The 15,593-nt window shown below is 37.0% G+C and overlaps 1 protein-coding gene across 21 annotated transcripts in view; it reads right to left on the bottom strand.

Moving 5' to 3' along the window:
* Positions 1-15,593, bottom strand: part of Arpp21 (cAMP regulated phosphoprotein 21) — a 157,617-nt gene that overhangs the window by 139,320 nt on the left and 2,704 nt on the right. Inside the window, exon 1 of one of the 21 annotated variants that reach the window (XM_045136735.1) lies at positions 15,124-15,144. The exons of 18 other annotated variants lie outside the window; for them this stretch is intronic. The gene's annotated coding sequence lies outside the window, so the exon portion shown is untranslated. Of the gene's footprint in view, positions 1-12,952; positions 13,192-14,407; positions 14,485-15,123; positions 15,145-15,593 lie in introns of those variants that run through there. 2 more of the 21 variants (XM_045136736.1, XM_045136732.1) reach the window with 2 other exon arrangements.

Genomic DNA, 15,593 nt, shown 5'->3' with positions numbered 1-15,593 from the left:
CAAATCTCTCCGATCAGGCAAGGTCGGCATTTATGTGTCTTAGCGACTAACTCCTTCTTAACTGGAAGAAAACCAAAATTTACTGTGAAGCTCTTTCATTATCATTGCTGTTTTCATTTGTTTCAGACAGGGCCTTGCTATGTAGTCCTGGTTGGTCTTGCACTTGTTAAGTCGACCTAAATAGTCTCAAACTTGTGGTAATCCTTAGTTTTTGTTTTTTTTTTTTTTTTTTGTTTGTTTTGTTTTGAGTGCTGTGAATACAGGCATGCATCACCATGTCAGACTTGAGGCTAATTCGTTTTGATATTTCATAATATTCCTTTAATTTTGGGGTGGGATTATGAAACATTAGTTTTAAAAACTCTATATTTGACAAGAAATTTTACATTTTAAATCAATTGCTCTTGACCTGTGATCTATGGGCCAGTAGCACCAACATCATTTGGGGACTTTTGAAGAGTACAGATCCAAGCTCAACCTCAGACCTACTAAGCAAGAAAATATACTTATATGAACGCCTCCAGGTACGCTGAGGCCTGTGCAGTTTTGGGAAACATAGTTCCAGGAATGAACCCTCTCGTGTGATTCAGATGAAAGAGCCACACAGTCTGATGTTTTCCCTTGAGTGATAAAAAAGTGTGGATGCCCGTTTCCTTCTGTACTGAGACCCCTTTGGGGATTAGCTAGCTCATTTATATTAAGATATGGGCCCTTAGGTGACCAATGGGCATGGGGCAGGCAATGGTATTTGTTTTGGTCACAGACATAGAGGTATAGAATCAAGAACCAGAGGTACAGAGATCCCAGAGCCGTTATTCGAAACACCTTCCATTCTATTTTTATCTTGTCATTTTACCAAGCCCGATGGGCTGGAACCAGAGATATGCAAAAATTTTCTCTCCTCATTGATTCTCCTCTATAATGTGATCCCTAATGGGATATTGTTCATTAGTAGTAGAATAAGTGAATTCAGAAGGAAAGGGAAGTAGAAAACCAGTGAGCCTGGGCCACCCCTTCACTGATCTCACAAGGATAAATATTTTTATAATATAGTGAGACCTCAATTTGTATGCATATATGTATAAGTCAATTGTAGTTATTCTTTTACATGCTAGTTATATGCACTTATAAATAAATATGTATATATCAACATACAAACTTACATATTTATCAAAGATGTTTCTTATTTGTTGTATGTTTTTCACTTCTCTCTTCAGACAGGGTTTATCTGTGATAAAGTTAAGCCTCTGGTCTTGGATAAATGGTTACAAAAATAATGTTAGCCAATGCGTATGATAAATTAGATAGGAAATCTGAAGCAGTATGCTTTTTGTACATTTTACAAATAATACTGAGAGCAAATAAATCTATTTTCCTTCAAATGATATTTTTACAGTTTTCCATTTCTTCAGCTTAGCTAAATGGGAAAACAAATACTATTTTTTTTTGTGGGGGGGGTTGTCAGTTTGATTCTTATCAGAATCAAGATTTAGCATTGAATTAGTAAAAATTAAGCTTTGCCTCTAAATGACTTTGTGAAAATATTTTAAGTAACTCACTACCTTGGATAACCACCTAATAAGCACGATTCTTATACCAATCACCCTTCACTTTTACTTCAGGGTCAGGTTGAAACTTCTGTTAGCCTCGCCACTTCCTTTGTCTGAGAAACTGACTCCTGAGGGTAGAAGGAAAGAAAAATAAGAAAAAAAAATAGCATTTTGATCCCGAACACCTGCAGAGGCAACGGTTGCCCTCTGTGAAAGCCCGGGCACAATACAAGTGCAAAGCATTACAGGTGTTTGGGGTTTGCTGGGTAGAAAATAAACCTAGGACAAACAGTCTCTGATGCAAAGTCATAGTGGCTAATTCTAGTTTCAGTTTTCTGGAGGAAAAAAAAAATGTCAGGAGAAGGATTTCAGATAAGATGGGTAATTTCATCATTAATGTCAGAACACTGCATATGGTGTTGCTAGCAGGCAGGCTGAAAATAAGTTTATCTCACTGGTACTAATTGTTCCTTATGGGACAGAAAAGTCTAGAACTTTTCTGCAACTGAACAGAGGCAGAGCTCAGAATTCACATCCAAACAGTTAATGTTCTATGCCTTAACTAAAGAATCAAACACTGGTATCTTAACACAAACTTTGCAAAACAGCCTGTGGGGAAAAAACAATGGATAAGAAGGATGGTAAGATTGCTCAGTGGTTAAAGACATTTGATTGCAAAGCTTGATGGCTTGGGTTCAATTCCCCAATACCCACATAAAGCCAGACACATAAAGGCAATTACTTGAAAAAAATGCACGGGGACTTTTTTCTTTATTGCTTTCATATATAATATCTGGTGTGTTTGTGGTATATGCCTGTGTATGTGTGCAGATGCATTACCCTGTACTGAGGACATACATTCCTATTGTTTATTCAACTTATTTTCTTAGTTGAGGACTCTTACTGTACCTAGAGCTCACCATTGTTTGGCTACACTAGCTGAAACACAAACCCATGCTCACCTCTTGTCTCTGCCATTTTTTCTCAAGTTTCCTTTTCTGAAATGTTACTAATTTCTCTTAATTCCTTACTCCCTGGGCACCTATTTGTTTTTACATGCAAACTCTTCAGTCCATACATGTCTGAAAAGCAGCACCTTGCTTTTCATGAAGCTGTGTTGTCAGTAGAAACGTTAAGACAGAGGTACTGCAGTCAGTTTTCCTCCTTTATATCTTTTTGCTTAATTATGTCATAGATATTGTTAACCCCTGACAAAAACATTACTCTTAACTGCTCCCAAAATTCATTTTTGTTTTTCACTTTTGTTGTTACTATGGAGTTAACTTTATGGCATTTCCTAAAATATGGATATGTCATGTCATCTACATGTTTTCTTTCATGCTTCAGTGAGATTTTCCCTCTGTTCTGTGAGGCCCAAGGGCCTTACCAATGCTCACCAAGTGCTTTATCCGCAAACTACATGCCCAACCTGGCTATATGTGTTCATGGATAGCTCTTGCTCAGAAAGCAGGGAGGTCCAAGCATTTCTCTTATATTGCAAGTATTTTACATGGAAGAGCTCATGAAAAGCACCATAAGCTCGCCATGGTCAACTTTGCTATGTGAAAAAGAGGAAGAAGTAGTAGAATTTACACCAGTTTGACCTTGTACTTATCCACTTCCCATAACATCAGGAGCAATTGTGGAAGCAGGCCAAATGAAGTAATGAGCTGAAGACACAAGGCAGTCCACAGGCCAAGAACGGCAGCCATGACCCAGACCTGGGATGTGTGCAGGCAAAGGGTCAACCCATTCTGAGTCGAGTTCCTTTGCCTTCCTTCTCCCCGACAGTTGCACTCCATAACCTTCCTCTACCTTGGAACTGTCAACCTGGCATCTCCAGATGACACTGTCTACTTGTTGATGATTTTATCTTTATTTATTTACTTATTTATTCATTTATTTATTTATTTATGTCTACACATTACAGGATAGTTCACACTACAAAGCAAACAGAGTAAAAGACTAAAACACACTGTTTTCTTTTCCTTTCTTAGACAAACATGTTATCATTGCTAAGATCATAGTGAGAAGGCAGAGAGGTACAGACCTGTCATAGGTACACAGAGTCCCTTTCCCACAAGAGACAGTTAATGAATACCAGCTTGACTTTTCACCACGAAGACAGTGATTTCTGCAAAGTTACAACTTCATTAGCAGATTTGATCCCAAATGACCCACAGGTGAATTCAGAATCAATATAAAAATGCTGATTTTTACTTATCTCTGTCCATGTGGCTTCAGCCAATGGCACCAACAGAAATACAGAAATCTTGGCTCTCTATATTGGTGAGATTTTTTGCCTAGAGAAACAAGGTAATTCAGAGCGAAGAAGGAACAAGGCACGGGGAATAATTCCCACAGAGCAGAACAAATGGCACTAACGATCTCATCAACACTGAAACAGGTACAGATTTCCACCACAAATGGCCACAGGCAGTTCCCCTTAACAAGTTCAGAAAAGAAAACATCACCTTCCTTTCTTTTATTTAGATCTTCCTATAATCTATGGATGCATTTCATCAGGAATTCCTAACTGCAAGCTTTCTGTCAATTCAGTATGTTATGTATAAATCCACAGACTCGGAGGAAAATACATCAGACTCTAGAAGTTTGCAGGTTGGGGTCTTCTCCCAGTGCTGCACATACCTTGGCAAAGCCAGAGAGCAGCTCACTCCTTGCTTCCACTGAAGGATCTCATCAAGGAACCACGAAACAAAGCGATGTCCTCTTGTCTATTCTTAAAACCACTGTTTTTATAGTGAGGTCAAAGCAACCAGGTGCATGGGCAATGGTGGTGTTAGGGGGAGAAAAAGTATTTTAGAGCTTTCTTGTTTTACTGGATCTGATATGCAAATCGGATTACACAAATGCTGGACAGAGTCACGGGAGTTTTTCTCTGCCACAGGAATAAGTCACTGTTTCACTCTTTGCCTCTTGAAACCTTTTCTGTTTCTTAGATAACAGTTCCACATTGCTCATGGATGGGTACTAGGAATGAACTCTATGTTATCACGTGGTATGTCTAGCAGAAAGCCTTGTTCTCTTTCTTTGGAAATCACCAAGAAGACACAATCTCACCCCAGAGAAGTCACATTAACAAGGACCCAACAAGGAAGCAACATGTTGAACAGTAATCAGTACCCGGGAATTTTCAATCTGCACCAAAATCGTTTTTTCAAGCTCTTCCTGCTGAGACAGCTTAGCACAGGGCTAGCCCTGCTGTCCAGGCCAAGGGCATCTAATAGAAACACAACCTGAACTCCAAATGGTCACAAATAGCTTCCACCAAACCTGTGGCCTGCACGTTGCTATGCTCCGGACTGGACTTTGCAGTGAAGCTTTGTTCATGTGAGGTAGATAGAATCAAAAAAAGACAGCGATAAAAGCAAAACATGAAATTATTAGTGTCACTAAAAAATTAATTAACCCTCAGAATTAGGATAAGCACTTTTTAATTAATCTTCTAGCTATGCTAGTTTAGAAAAAAATAAAAAAAAAAGGTGCCTGAGGTAGAAAATGTTTAGGAAACACACTATTAAATTGTAATGTTGATCTACAGATCTTTGAGCCCTGGTCTCGGACCCCCATGTTCTGCTTTTCTTAGTTATTACTGACAGGAACACCTCACTGTTACATTGATTTTTTTTTTTTTTTTTGTTATAGTGCTTATTTTCAAAGCCTAAGGTGAAATAGCATCATAAAAATCTCATGAATGGGATAATAATGAAGAAATCCATGTTCATTAGATAAAAACATAACTGAATGTGCAAATTATAAATTGTAAGAGATCTCAGAAGTCATCTGGTAAAGTGGGGGGCTACTCTATGGGCACCTCTAAAGGTAGGGGTTTTCTCAGCATAATTTTTCAAGATTCCTCATTCCAACGACTGTTTCCTGGTGCTCATATATTTACGGGTTTTTCTTGTCACTCCCTGTGTTTGTTGGTCTTCCTCACGTTAATAACTCATAATCAAAAGGTCTGATTTAGAGAATGTTCTCAGGAGGAAACCAAAACAAGCAAACAAACAACATCAAGCAAGAAATCATCTTTCAGGTGCCCCACACATCAGAACACTCAGTCCTCTAAGGTGCCCTACAAAACTTACATAATTCCACCTCTTTTTAACCACAAACAGTAGGCTTTCATCTACTGAGAACATTTAGAACATCGATTTTGTTGTTGTTTTGTTTTCTGGGGCAAGTTTCCAATTTCTTTTCTCAAATACATGGGTTGAAAAACAGGCAATGAATAATCTACCTCAAGAATAATTTGGGCTTGCAGACATTGATCAGTTGGGAAAGTGCTTGCTTCAGAAACTCAGGGCCCTGAGTTTGAACATGAGAACCATGTAAAAATATTGGGCATGGTGGTGTAGGCTTGTAATCCCAGCACAAGGGAAGAAGAAACATTTGAATCTCTGGAGCTTATTGGCTAGTCAGTATCGTCCACTCATCAAAGCCCAGGTCAATGACATATCCTATTTCAACAGCAACAAAAAAAAAGGTGTATGACATTCCTGAAAAAGGAGGGCCAATTTTGTCCTATGGCCTCCCACACATATGTCTATCCTCACAAACAAATACATACACACACACACACACACATGCAAAGATACACACATGCACATAAGAGGAAAGGAAAAATGTACATTTTAATTATATTCTAAATAGGCAAAATTTGAGTGTGTATATGCATATATACATGTGTGTGTATGTATGTGTGTGTGTTTGATCATGTAACATATATGAAGACATACACACATATATTAATATTGCTTTTACAGAAGGGAATGAGACATTCTCCAGTCATCGGTGGTCCTCGGTGTAGTAGGCCCTAATGTCTTCCTCATGTGTCAGGAAGATAGCAGAACTTTCTGGTGTGCTGGAGATAGCTCTTCTCCTTAAGGTTACCCTGGTTGGCTGGTGTTCTTTTGCTCTCCTTGCCCTCATCTGCCTTCTGGTTCATCACTGCCCGCTTCCCAGTTCTTATGGGTGACTCTTCCCCCACATGCTGTGGCTGCTTTGCCACAGTTAATCCCTCCACAGGCCGACATCCGGGAAAGGCCAGATGTCCCCAACACTGTGTGCCAGTGATTTGGAAATTGTGCACTCATCTTTGCCTCACTCTGTCTCCCAAGACCATATTAACTGAGTATCAACTGTAACTCCCAATGCACATAGATGGAAATATGATATATGTGTTCAGTTTAACCAGATTGATGTTAGAGGGTATTTGTTATTACCATAATACTGAAGTCTCTTCCCTGAGATTTGAAGAAGAAACTTACTTGAAAAGGCAAAAAAATTATCTCTAGTGCAGTTGTAAGTGTACATGTGAAGATGTCTGTTTGTTCTCTTTCAGAAAGACAGCTGTCAAATCCACTTAAGCACAAATTTCAGGAGAAAATAAAACTTAAACTTTACATAGAACTGATTAGAAATCCCAAACGTTAGATGCTATTAATAAAAGGCCAATTTTTAATCAATAAATTTTGATTAAATATCTTTCGTATGTACTCACTCACTAGCCTAATCAAGGACTGCTAAAGGCAGTGAAAAAGTATAATAGAGACTAAAGACAAATATATCATGTTGATTCTAACCCAATATGTATTCTTGACTATTATTTATTTCTTGGTGAATCTTGCAATTGCAAAGGTTTATAAGTATACTGTCAGTACAACTATTCTATAAGAATTTTCAAAGGTAATTTTCTGATTTATTTTTCCCCTTGAAGAATGCTTGTATCCAAATTATAACAGAAAAGAAGATGCAATTATCTCATGCACTTACTGCTCTGTGCGGGTCACCTGCTCCTATACTGACAACTACTTGTGGTTCTCCATTTCCTGGTGGGGGAAGCAAGCGTCAAACTCCAGACCCTGAGAGCAGCCTCGTCCCTCCCCTGGCATGCTCACTGGCAGAGTGCTGACTCATGGAGCAAATTTATCTGCAGACACTTCAGGAGCAGAGGCCAACTCTGCTGCTCTTTCCAGACAATGCGCTGAGTTGGGAAGACAGGATGCCAAAGTGATTGTGACAAGGAGTTTCTCAGTACCCACAAATGTCCACTAGAAAAATAACTCTGCCCCTCCTGTCACCCCAACTCTGTTTACTGACTGCCACTGCCTAGGCCAGAATGCAAAGTTACTCCTTCACAAAGCCCTCTGAATTATCACCTGTTCAAGAATTTGGCCACCCCTTTTTGAAATTATACAAGTAAAATGTCCTGGAAAACTAGTATGTTAGGACAATTCTGAACTCGACATTCTTTCCATCAGTAACTAATTGAAGATAGGATCTTATTAAACATCATGGTCCTTCTATGATCAGTACCTGCGAGATTCATCACTATATTGGTCTTTGATATATTACAGGCACAGAATCAAGCTGGTAACCAACTTTAACCATCCAAATGGGTATTGGAAACTGGGCTTGATATTGCATTCCTGTAACCCCAGCATTTAGGGGGCTGAGACAGGAGGATCCTGAGTTCCAGGCTAGCCTGGGTTACAGAGCAAGATCCTGTTTCAGAAACAAAACATAACTGAAATTTCTAATTCACTATTAATGGAAGGGAAATGTATTCTAAATTACTGATAAGCAGAAGATTATTTTTCTTAAGGAGAATTGGGTCTTATTTATGTAATAAAATAAATCTCTAAAGGTTTTTAAAAATATTATTTATTTATTTATTTGTTTATTTTTTTGTGACAGACAGAGAGAGAAAGGGGGGGAGAGAATGGGCGTGTGTCAGGGCCTCCAGCCACTGTAAACAAACTCCAGATGTGTGCGCCCCTTGTCCATCTGGCTAATGTGGGTCCTGGGGAATTGGGTCTCGAACTGGGGTCCTTGGGCTTCACAGACAAATGCTTAACCACTAAGCCATATTTCCAGACCTCTAAAGTTTTTATATCAATATTAAAGATTTATTTTTAGTGGATGACACTTTTATGTCAGTTACTTTGATCCTGCAAGACAGGTCTTAGTCCACTTTGTACATGAGAAGATGGAAACAAATGACTTGTCACCTAACTGGTCGATAGATAAGAGTGGATTCTGACTCGTGTTCCTGCACAAAGCAACTATGACGCAGTAAAGATTAAACCCTTGCTACAATCCCTCTGTTAGTTACTTGCTCACATCCAGAAGGCAACCACCAGGAACAAATATGAATTCAGGTGATGAATATTATATTTCTGGAGGCAAGACATGGAGATTAAGATCTAGAGAAGTTGAAGTTTAGCCTTATTTTGCCAGGTCTTTGATTACAGTGAAAATTCTGTGCATTTCTCTAATCTAAAGAATCTCATGGAGGCCCATACTTCCTTGGTGAGGAATTTCTCCATCACATATAACAATTTCCTGCTCTTTCTCAGAAAAACTCCTGGTTTGCCTTTGGTCCATGACCTCTGCATTAGTTTGTAAACTGAATTTTAATCTGAACCTCCAATGAGTCCAAAATATTTTTAAAAAATTTTTTTGTTCATTTTTATTTATTTATTTGAGAGTGACAGAGAGAGAGAGAGAGTAAGAGGCAGAGAAAGAGAGAGAATGGGCCCGTCAGGGCTTCCAGCCACTGCAAATGAACTCCACATGCATGTGCCCCTTATGCGTCTGGCTAACGTGGGTCCTGGGGAATCCAGCCTTGAATCAGGATTCTTAGGCTTCACAGGCAAGCGCTTAACTGCTAAGCCATCTCTCCAGCCCCCAAAATATTTTTATCTTGAACTTCCAATATAGCACCTAACAACACAGATATTTCAAACATTTGTGAAATAAAATATTCTTTCTTGGGAAGTTATTCACATTATTCTTCCAGAAGACATATAAATATTTTGTGATATACAAATGGATACATTAACCATATATAATCTCCTGTAACCTAGAATCCCTAGATACTGAAAAGAAAGTACAAAAATTTAAATCCCTTATAATTCCAGGAGAATACAGCATTCCATCACTAAAAATGTGTAAAAAAGGCCAGGGTAAGCAGATCTCTGCAGTTTATTCCCCCAACATGATCATGTACTGCATTTCTACATATTTCAAAAACATGTGAAAAATTCAGGGTTGAAGAGAGATTTCAGTCTTCACAAAGGAAATGTGATGTAACCAAGATAAAGGGGCCAGAGCATGAATAATACAGAACTATAAACATCAGCTGGTTGTTGACTGTGGATTTTCAGAAGTTAATACCATACTCATGGTCTGATGCCTTCCTAAAATTCTTCCAACAATGACATATTAAAGTAAATATATAGTAAATAAAATACAAAAACATAGAATTAGGTAATGTTAGTGTGTTATCCCAGTCATACCTTGTAGGCTGTGATAAAAGAAGGATTATGGGTATACCTGTATATCTTCACAAGTAATTAATCCTCACAAGTAATTAATTTGGCAGAATTCAATACCAATTTTAATACAACTATGTGCTTCACTGGAGTAGGGAGTTATGGTTTGACTAAAGCCTATAACTGATCTTTCTCTAAGAAATATGTAAAGTGTACCATTTCCAACTAAAAGTTTCTAATGCTGAATAAAAAAAAATTCGCTTTCAAGAAGCAATGAGTAGCTTAAAGCTTGCAAAAAATGGCAGACAGTATTCTGTCACATACACAGAATCTGCTTGTTTTCTCTTTTTGATGAGAACATTAAATCAGACGATAGCAACACTTGGATTCCCATAGAAACGATACCTATTAATAAATAAAAGGCTAAGCAAGATTATCACTATGGCTTATTTCCAGATAAATAAATATTAGAATTTTGTGTGAGGATTTTATCTTATGCTTTCAGAAATAATAAATTGTAGAAAATAGATTTTGACAATGTTTTCTTTTCTTTTTTTTTTTTTTTTTTTTTTGAGGTAGGGTCTCACTCTGGCTCAGGCTGACCTGGAATTCACTATGTAGTCTCAGGATGGCCTTGAACTCTTGGCGATCCTCCTACCTCTGCCTCCCGAGTGCTGGGATTAAAGGCGTGCACCACCACGCCCAGCTTGTTTTATTTTCTTAGTGAGTTTATAGGCAAATGAAAGTTAAACAATTCTAAATGTTCTCTGACTTTCAATGACTTCACACAGCCCTCCTTCAATTTTGTTTCCCATTGTCTTGATTTTTATAGATCCATACAACACTAGGGAAATAACTTGAAAACAATTTGAAATATAGAACAAGTAGATAGCCTCTGGACCACTGGATTTAAATGTCAAGGCAAGTTTATTCAAATTTGTAGACCTATGGAACTTTTAGACATTGATCTTCCATGGTGTGTGTGTTTTTTTTTTTTTTTTTAATACTGAAATAGTTCATCTCTCATGTCAGTTCTTCATGTCAACTAGACCAAAATGTCAGGATGAATTAGCTTCTTTTTCTATGCAACATATGATGATATGGACTGTGATCTTCTGAAGTACGTGTTGTTATCTGGGCAACATGAATGAAATCTGTTATTTATCTGAAAACCATTATACTTGGCCTGCATCTCAGGAGATGATGTTTGTTCTTATCTCAATTAGTTATTGTGTAATAAGCAAAAAAACCTACAATATAAAAATAAAATAAAAAATAAACAGATGATCTGTTATTGAGAACTCCTAGCATCAAATTTGGCTGTGGAGCCAATGAGCTGTTTTCATTGTCCGTATCACAAGAAATTAGGTAGAGATGTCTGGTCTCATTTACATATATAAGCTTTGTGAGTTAATTTCAACAAAAAAAAAATACTGCAGAGATTACTCCATATTACACCATATTGTTATTCTTTGTAGAAAAGTGACACAAAATATGTCAAGTAAACCTATAAACATAATTTACAAAAGTATTTGAAATTAAAAAGGGCATAACTGTTGTCCTATTGAACACCTTGAATCTTTCCTTTAAAATGGAATTAAATTTTATGTGTGATCATCTTTAGAACAATATTATGTACAGAAGCATGTGATTCCATTAAAACAATTACAATATTTTGTATGATATATCCAATGATATCTAATGTTTTAAAAATATGTCATTTTGATGCAGTATAATATATATGAAGGTAATGCTAATGCATCTCTCTTTACTTGGAAAGAAGGAAACAAGTACCCACTGTTAACTATGAGGACCAGTGTAATCCTTTTAAATGTCATGGATTTAAAACTGAGGAATAATAATGGATGCCTGTCTCAGGGAAACATGCTAGATTAATTCCTTAGCATTTTGATAAGTCACAATTATTATTTTGCCTTCATTTTGTTTATAAAATTTAAGAATCTTACAAACCTGTTGCATTGACATGTATATCAAGTTGATATTATAAAATATTGCTGAGAGAGATATTCTTGGCGAAAGTGTATAGAATAACTTAAAATATTGCTTTGTTGTGATTACAGATAGTAGATAATATTCTTTGCCCCCCTGGCGGTGCTGGGGACTATGCAGGCAGCCAGGAAAGAGGATCATTGTGTCATGTTTAGAATCCAGTTTGAATGTAGAAAGCCAATTTGGTATATTCAAGCCAATACCTTTGTTTATTTCAATATCCCTTCAATTGTCCCCTGTAATTATTTCAATTCCCTTTTTGATTTGCCTTCATCTTTTTCCCTAGGCACATGTATGTTTCAGTAGTAATATGCCCAAGATATTATGCTCGCATCTTATGTATTAGGAACGTGTCCCAGACAGAAGAGATTTGAGACTGCACCACAACAGTATTGCTAACCTGGAAACTTGCTGGATGAATTTGACACTGTATCTTAAGTTCTTTATTATTTATCAAGCTTACTAAGTATACAATGATATATTTTCTATTTCAGTTCATATCAAATCCTCTTAGAAATGAAATAGCTGTGATATAAATATAAATAAATGATACTTCAATATCTAGGGCCAACAATCATCCAAATGAGACAAATTGATGTAATTATAAGACTGATGCTCTGAAAGAAAAGGTCAGTTTATTAGAACTTAACACAAAAGTACTTCAAAGAACCGTAGCATTTAAAAACAAAGCTATCCTGAGAAAAATCCAGTCATGTATACATCTTCCTAAGAAAATATTATTTTGAACCTTCAATAATTCTTCAACATGTACTTATAGCTCTGCTTAAAACTCATTTTTCATATTCAACATAAAATGTTAAGGGTTGGCAATACAAGGAAGCAAAGTCCACAGAATCGCAGAGCCTCTGAAATCACACGATTCCTAAAAATATACATCAATAAAGTCCCTTTGTCTTAAGAGAAGAAGTGGATGTTTTATAAATGCCTCATTGTACACTTAAAATATGTTCAGAATTTCCCAGGTGATATGATGCATATTTTTATAGAATACCATTCTTTCAATGACTAGAGATTCACAAATTCCGAACCTCGCTACCACAGAGTGGTACCAGTTAGGATGCCAGTACTTACCCTCAAAGACGTGGCTCTCTTTGTTGGCAGCACTTTTATACCCCACATTCTTTCCTAACCTTGTCACCCACCAGATCCGAATTAAACTGACTTATTCACAAATAGTTAAGTTGCAGCTTTCAACCCTGATTCCAAGCCCTATGGAATTCTCAATCATATGCATGCCTGGCTATGTTATACACTGAGTCTTCAGTGGCTGACTCATTCTACGCTCTGTTCATGTAAGTCATCATTATCTCGTCCAAAGACAAGATGCACAGCGAATTCAGATGAGAATGCCCTCTGTCTTGAGATGGCTGTGACACCCATCAGCCTTGTGTTGCAGACGGCATAGCCATCAGGAACATATTACAGCCAATGTGGGTGGCCTTCCCTCTTTAGAAGTACCAGGTTGAAATGACAAACAACAACAACAAAAATGGAGTATCATCTTGCAAAATATTATCCTTGGTTATTTATTTGTTAGATTATTTTTTTATTGATGAAATCCAGATGGACTTTGTAAGTTCTAAGAGCACCATTAATGAACAATTGTGTGACTTACATTTCCTTTGCAGATAAACTGCTCATGTTCTCTTATGTTTATTAATTTTCAAACTACTTAAACATTTTATCTAATGAGATTCACTCAGAAAAAAAAAAAAGAGTGACCTGATTATAGCATTTTGTTAATATGAAAATGGGCGACAGAGAACTTTCTGATGGCATATTTCCACCTTCTAACTCAAGACAGGTGTTGCATTTATAGGAAAATATTACAGGCAGATGGCTTCCTGCTTCTTACAGGCAATAATGCGAAGCTATTTTACCCCTAATGGTCACATTCCAAAAGTTACCAAGTACTGCCTATGCAACCACATTCATACATTTCTAGTCTTTGGGAAGACAATCTGTGTTGTTTATCTCAAATTTAAGGAAAGAAAATAACCTAAATATTCTATCAGGTTTACGCAAAACTTCCCGTTTCACTTAGTGGCCACCATTATGAACCCAAATTCCAAGCTCATAGCAGAAAATGAAAAATGCACAAGGTAGAAAGTCAGGTTACCATTGTATCTTCAACAATTCATAAGGCAGAATGTCAGGTTACTATCATATCTTAAGAAGATGTTAGTTATTTTATTCCCAGATTTTTTTTTCACAAGCTCCAACTCATCTACTAGAATAGAAGAGTGATTCAGGAATTTGAAATTATTTCTACCTACTACCTAAGATTCTCACAGTTTGTGTTTAAAAATAGTAGACATGCAGGAGCTCCTTGGTTAGTACCTCCTTCAAGTTTTAAAGAACTCAAATTATTGAGTGTTCTTTCTAAGAACTAGTGAAGAGATTGAGGAAACATCTAACAACCCAGTGCATAAATCTATGTATAATTCTCACATTAAAAACAATTGAATCCGACTTATGAAATATGAGGTCCTAATTAAAATGGCCATATCAACAACCTGCCTTTACCTTTCCAAATACCCTTCTGCAGTATCCATAACCGCTCCCTGCTCTGTCTTTCCCCATGCTTCTTTTATTGCAGAGTGAGGCGCTCGCTCCTTCATTAAATAACATTAAAAATAGACTGCAAAGAACTCCCTGGTGGAGCATGCTCTATCCAGGATAATGCCACAGTTCTCAAGGTAACCACAGTCAATTGGGATCTAAGACAAAAAGTCACAGGGAGATCAGCAATTTGCAAATGTAATAGCACACACAAACCTGTCTGGGTCTGAGCTTAGTATTGTTGAAAAGAAATCAGCATGTAGTGAAATTAAGTCGAGAAGCTGAAAGTCATTACCCATAGCTGTGCAAGTTTCTTTAAAATGTCTCACCCAAACAAAGTGCTCAGTTAAATAAGCATTCACCTAACAGTAACAGTTACTTTATCTTTCAAATGGCATCAATCATATCCAGGGAGGATAAAACAAGAGACATACCCCAAATGGTCTAAAGAAATATCTTTAGAATTACATTGAAACCAGATCATAACAGTGTTAATAAGTAAGAGTATTAGATTATCTTTTCCAATCTTTTGTGATGAACCCTATACCTCAAAAATATACACTTAAACTCATTCTCAAAAAAAATATTATAAGCATTCTGTTAGTTAAAGTAATACAGAATAACAGAAGATGAAATGATGAGGAAGGAAATAGATAGAATCAAATACATCAGATACATACCTTGAAGATCTGTATAAATCTGAAAAGAGTGCACATACAGTCTCCCACATGCAGCCCCACATTAAGAATGCGGCAGGAGCCAGCGTTAAAGACAGTAGATTACTCTATTTAAACAAAGCATAGCCAAAGGTCTTGGCTTCCAAAAAGGACTGTTTTTCATAAAAAATGACATGAGTTGAAGTCCTATTAAGACATGAAAGCCCTGTAGTAACACAAATGGGGTGGATGGAAGGGATGGGTGTATTTATTTCAGAGTGTGTATCCCTGACTTTCACCAAATGAAAAATGACTTCCTGTCATGTCCACTTCTCTCCTTACTTAAAGCACCAACAACAGTTTTGATCTCCCAGGGGGGATGAGGAAGAGGTGGGAAACCATTTGAATTTATTCTTCATTTTGAGCAAATTTTTACACAGTTCATTTCAATTTTGAAGAATATCATTCTTGTTTGGGGAAACTGAAGTGTCCTT

The sequence above is a fragment of the Jaculus jaculus genome, chromosome 17 (genome assembly GCF_020740685.1).
Source record: "Jaculus jaculus isolate mJacJac1 chromosome 17, mJacJac1.mat.Y.cur, whole genome shotgun sequence".
Lineage (NCBI taxonomy): Eukaryota > Metazoa > Chordata > Mammalia > Rodentia > Dipodidae > Jaculus > Jaculus jaculus.
This window is presented reverse-complemented; position numbering and strand designations above follow the sequence as displayed.